The following is a 6,051-nucleotide window of genomic DNA, read 5'->3' on the forward strand; positions in this document are numbered from 1 at the left end:
TCTTAATGAGCGCCTGCTTGAACACAAGAATTCATTAAACAAGAGAGGCCATCTTCCAGAGTACTGCCAAGCCTGCTCGAAAGAGAAGCGTGTAGCTTGAAAGCCTCGCCTATCTGACTGCAAAGTGGTATTGAAGAGCCGATATAGGACAGAACGTGAGTTCGTGGAAGCCTTCTATATCAAGCAGCGATATGATAAATGCATTAGCGACACGTCAGTTGTTCTTCACCATAGTGAAATGCTGTTTCTTGATGCATATCTGAGAGAGATGAATGTCTGCGATTAAGAGCATGGATAAGGGCAGAGGCTATATAAACTTTCTTCCTTGACTAAATCCTGTTGAAAAAAACAGCGCTCGTACTGTTCCCTTACTCGTCCTGTTGCCGTTTTGCGCCCTCATGTCTTTCACGAATACGCACCAACAAGCCCAGCTTCAAGTACTTCCTAGGCCAAGTCCTCTTTGCGAGGATGTCCACAGTGACGTTTTCAGTGCTGCGTCATTAGATCGGAACATGAGAGAGCAACGCAGGATCCAGTGAATCACCAGCCTGTCTTGCAATAGGATACCTGTCAGTGGCCTTTCGTCCTTGGTGCCGCACGTGTAACCTTTGACTGATAATAAAGGCCAGATTTCTGAGATAGCTGTGAAATAAACGCGCTAGCCGAACAGCGTTATTGTGGGCATTCACCTTTACCAGAACAGTCACTGTCACAGCATGCATTTTGCGTGTGCTGTCAGCCAAATTCTGCAGTGATACCTAGTGGGATTTTGCTGAAATTAAAAGCTTTAGTTTGGCTTGAAACGTTTTAACATGATTATAAATAGTGTTATGGCGTTGACTGAGGCGAAATGGGTGAGAAATTGGTCTTCCTTTCACCGCATTTCATGTTGACCTGCGAACATGTTTGCTATGGCGCAGTTTGCTTAAGCTGGCATTCCGGCAATAAAATGGGATGAGCATCATTGTCACTATCTGCCTGTATGCTGCCTAGTGTATTCAATGCAAAAACACGAGGTGAGTGCGCGTGTGCAAGTCTTTTCTCGTAGACATTTACGTACTGCGCTAAAGAGCGCGAATTGTTTAGCCTGGAGCCAATAAACAAACGAATTCCCATAACAGCCATTGTTCTAAAATACTCATGACGGCACGACCACACCAACCACAACGCAAGCTGTGGCAACCCCTTCCCTAGTGCGGTGCATCCGTCCTCGCAGCCCATTACTATAACCCTGAGCTTCCCACGTCGGCAAGTTTTATACCTTTAAAATAGAATCCATCCAGCCCGCACGCACCCAAGCACTATCGACTCCTGCCGGCTGCTGGGAGACGGCACTGCATTCATAATACAGAGTGGCCAAAGGTCCTCATAGCCGCATGCGATGAATACAGTAGTTCAAGTGTCACGCATTTCCAGAAAAAGAATGCCGTCCAGTATACAGAACAAGAAAACAAATACCTAAACACTGTCGGGAACAAGCTTAAAGGATAGTTTCGCTGGATGCTGCTTGCTTTCGGGAAAGCCACCTACATCTCCCACAAAGCAATGCTTATGCAGTGGTGATCATGCCTTGGTTCCCCGATAAAACAACAATCAAACAAGCAGAGACATCCTTGCCTCGGACACGGATGGGGTGTTGTTCGCTGTTACGCGGCTCACTTAGCCTTCTGCCATGCCTATAACAGCTATGTTGGAATTAGCTCACGAACTGCCGCTTAAGTGCAGCTCGGAGCTGTGGTAGTGCTTTCAATTATATGAATATACGCAAACGGTAATAAAGTTTGTTAAAAAACCCCAGGTGGTCGAAATTTCCGGAGCCCTTCACTACGGCGTCCCTCATAGCCTGACTGGCATTGAGACGTTAAACCCCCATAAACAATAAACCAAACCAATAAAGTCTGACGCTACCCGTGTCGCTACCTAGTAGCCACGAGTATCAATGCCGAGGCGGCGAACAAGTTCTCGACATATCAGTTTCTGGCTCCGTTTGGCTGTCAACGTAAGACTTTGCATCGAATGTGGCTTAATTGACTCCTTTTTAAAGGGACACTAAGGGCAGCTGCATAACTTTTTTTGTTAGTATAATCCGATAGTTCGGTGTTTCTTGGCTTTGGTGCCGCTTGTACGGCAGCGAAAGGAGAATTTGTAGTTAAGATAAATTTGGATTCTAAGTAGAATAACATTTCTCCGCACCTCTGACACAAACTCGGGAATTCCTTATCAAGAAATAACCGAGAAAGGACGTAAATTGACGTAAACCTGGACTCCGTGATTGCTAGCTACGAGCGGTGCGGCCTGGCAGCAGTTCAAAGGAAACCCACCACCGGGCGGACGTTGATGATCCCGATGGATCAGACGTAGCTGCCGTCACTTCATTCACGTTTGCACCAGCGTTAGGATGGATCCCGTTGCCGATACTAGACACTTTAACTGACCGGATTTACTCTCCTCTCCGCTGGGAACCCCCCAGTGGAGCGGTAGTGGAATGTAGCGCGAGTAAATAGTTTCTGCGCAGCGTCTAAAACGCCCAAATGAGCGTAGTGTAGCGGAGCGCTGTGATGGTACACCTATTGGTGAAAAGCGGAGTTGCGCTTAAACGAATATGAATCACACTTGGCATTTATGCTACTAAAATTGCTAAATAAAGAGAGTATCTGTGTTTCTAGTGTAGTCTGTAACATTAATGGTCCTTATAATGTATTACTACGTGTGTCGTGTTACAAAAAAATCGCCATGATTACGATGATTACGTTACTTCCAAATACGAAATTTGAGCGCAGCTCATCAGCTGTTTTAGCTTTTCTATAGATTGAGGCAAAGAATTCGAGCTAGATATGCATGTACAATTACGCACAACTTATTTTTCACACATATTCCTTCGAGAAGCACTCCATTAACAGTTCTTGCTTGTCATGAACGGAGAAATAGATGAATACATGCTTCACTTGCTGCACCAATGCGTGATTCTCAAAGACGAGGTCTGCGCAAGTATTTCGCGAGGTTGTCACAGCTGTGGGATCCGTTACGAGCGAGAGGAATGGGATGTTCTCCCGCGTAAGTGGTAAAAACTTCCCGCTTGTCTTTATGTCTACATTAAAGTCCCCACCCACCCTGCCACCCTGGCAGGTGGCAGCGTTTCTGGCACAACGTTGTCAATGTCGAAGCATGCAGCGCACATCTGTCACTACCGCCACGTAGCCCTCCCTCTGGTTCAGGTGTCCATCGAGATGTGTGATACAGATACTGTGCATTTCCTTTCCTCAAAAAACAATTTACAAATTTTACCTTCTGCTTTCCAAGCCCCCGCTCTATTGGTTTCGCAGCTGTGGGAAACAGATGCTGTGCAATTTCTTTCCACAAAAAAACACCGAAGAGAGTTCGGAAACTCTAAAGTGTGCTTGGCGAAAGCCTTGTGGTCAACCCACTGCCGCTTCCCCGAATCGCTTGGCGCTGAATCACTGGGCCGCTTCGGAGCCATGCGTCTCACTCACTCGACTGCAACGAGACGAGGCGAAGGAGCGGCAGTGCAGCTGCCACCGCCGACGCGCGCGCGCTCGTTCTAACCGCTACTGCGTGACTGCCGCTGGTTGCTAAGGAGGGGTAAAGTCACTGGAACTCTGAAAGTACCGCTACCAGCGGGCGGCGCGCAGGCAACATTGGGGGGTTGTTGCCAGAGGTGGTCCAGCGCGGCGAGCGCGTCGTCTGCTAGGCGAAGAAAGTCTCCACTGCGGCAGCCTTGTTCATCGGTTTTGCGCAAAAATTAATGAAAGTATTCATGACTGAGAGCTTAGATGAGGTGAGGGTTTCAAAAACCTTGAAAGCGTTGCACGACAGCTGCGCAGCCTCTCGTATTCTTGAGCCCATGGGTGTGAGCTAACAACGCAAGAAGCAGGCTTGTCCTATCGCTTCCGCGAGAGGCTCGCAAATGCATGTTTTCTGGACCAGGAAAACTTTGAAGCCGGCAGGCTGCGTACTTATCAGCGGTATATAACAAAACGTTTAGTAAATCGCTTCACTTGGAAGTCTGCTGCGTATAAAACGTTCCCTTTACGCTTACTGTTTCCTGCCGCCTGTTCTTCCCTCCGTGTGGTCAGTAGCCGGTCTGAGGCTTGTGGGAGGCAGTTGGGCGACCCTAAAGTCGACGAGCTCTCCGAAATCTCGTAAAGCAACGTCTCCGAAGACATTTATAGTTGTCACGCTCACACAGACACACGACGCACACGCACGCACACAGACACACGCGGTGCACAAAGACACGCGCGCACACATACGCACGCAGACACACGCATACACAGACACACGCACGCACACAGACACACGCGGTGCACAGATACGCACGCAGACACACGCACTGGCAGAGATACGCATACACAGACACACGCACGCACACACACGCACGCACGCACACAGACACACGAGGTGCACAGATGCGCACGCAGACACACGCACTGACAGAGACACGCATACACAGACACACGCACGCACACAGACACACGCGGTGCACAGATACGTACGCAGACACATGCACTGACAGAGACACGCATACACAGACACACGCACACAGACAAACGCGCGCGCAGCACACTGCGCGCACACAGATACAGGCGCGCGCACAGACACGCGCGCGCAGAGACACGCACACGCACGCAGACATACGCTCAGATAGAGGCACAGACACGCGCGCGCACACGCACACAGATGCGATACTAAACGTGCTACTTCGCAAAAACAGTCCAACCCCATCGGAAGCACTGCGCCCCGTCGGCTCCTAGAGCGAGTGGACCATCTATGAAGGCGCGTAATCACGTGATCGCAACTGGCCAATAGGCGGCGCGGCGGCGAAGAGAAAACAGCTGCGGTACTTTCAGAGTTCCAGTGACTTTAAGGAGGGGAGGAGGTTGCCCTTTTACTTTCTGCTTTCCAAGCTCCCACTCCATTGCTTTCGCAGCTTAAAGGGTGTCCACTGCTGGTTACAACGGACCACGGCGACGGCGACGCTGCGAAACGCAGAAACGGGCGCCAAACAGCTGCGCTCTAACACATTTGGCACTGTGATGGTCAAGCAGTGTTGTAGGCGTTACCGAAAAAAAGTAACTAAATACGTTACTCGTTACACTAACAAAAAAGAACGCGTTACCGCCCTACGTTACATACAAAAAAAGGTAACGCATTACCGTTACCGTTACCGAAAAAAAGTATCGCACGTTACTTTGCCGTTACTCCATGGCCATAAATTTTAATCAGTGCGTCCTCGCTTTAAGAACTCAACATAACAATTTTATAAAGCTCATACTTCATATAATTTCAAGTGCACAAAGAAAACATAGCTGAACTAAACAAATTTAAAGTAATTCTGGTGTGCTTCTGCTTACGAAATTACGCGGAAATTGTGTAGCAATAAAGAAATGCTTAAATGTCATAGTTAAGAAAAAATTTATTTGCGCACATAAACAATTTCTTTTATTTGAACTTGCATAATTATTGCAAAAATGCGAGTGCTTACGTCAAGGTGTTCAAGGTCAGCTTCGCTCGCTTAGGAACTCAATAACCAGAAACGTAGCCGTAGTTGCAGATAGAAACAGCTGGTTGACTGCAATGCCCTTTTCTGTGCTTTATCATTGTACTTTTTCGACGGCTCTCTTGGGGCCAACTTGAAGTAAACTGGCGACATTCGTGAGTTTGCTCAGAAGAGGGAATTGCTTCCACCAAGAATGCGAGAGTGTCGCCTGGCAACGATACCTTTTGGCTGAAAAACAAGCTTACGCAGAAACTGACTTAAAGATTTCTCCCAATTGTCCATTGGTGGCTCGGCATGCGTCCACTCTTTAGAGAGTTGTGTGTGTGGGTGGTTTGCGGGTGAAGACAAGTGTGTGACTGCGTGTTCGGGCTTTTTTTTTTTTAGTTGAGCACATCGTCAAGGACTGGTGTTTTTTGGCATGCATGTGATCCGCAACAAGGGTCGTCGAGAACACCGGTAGATTTTGTTTATTGGCAACATCATTTTCGGCGTTTTTATTTCTTTGGAAAAGAGGCGGAGGGGGACAATTGAAA

This window comes from Amblyomma mixtum, chromosome 8 (genome assembly GCF_055824585.1).
Source record: "Amblyomma mixtum isolate Tamu chromosome 8, ASM5582458v1, whole genome shotgun sequence".
Taxonomy (NCBI): Eukaryota; Metazoa; Arthropoda; class Arachnida; order Ixodida; family Ixodidae; genus Amblyomma; species Amblyomma mixtum.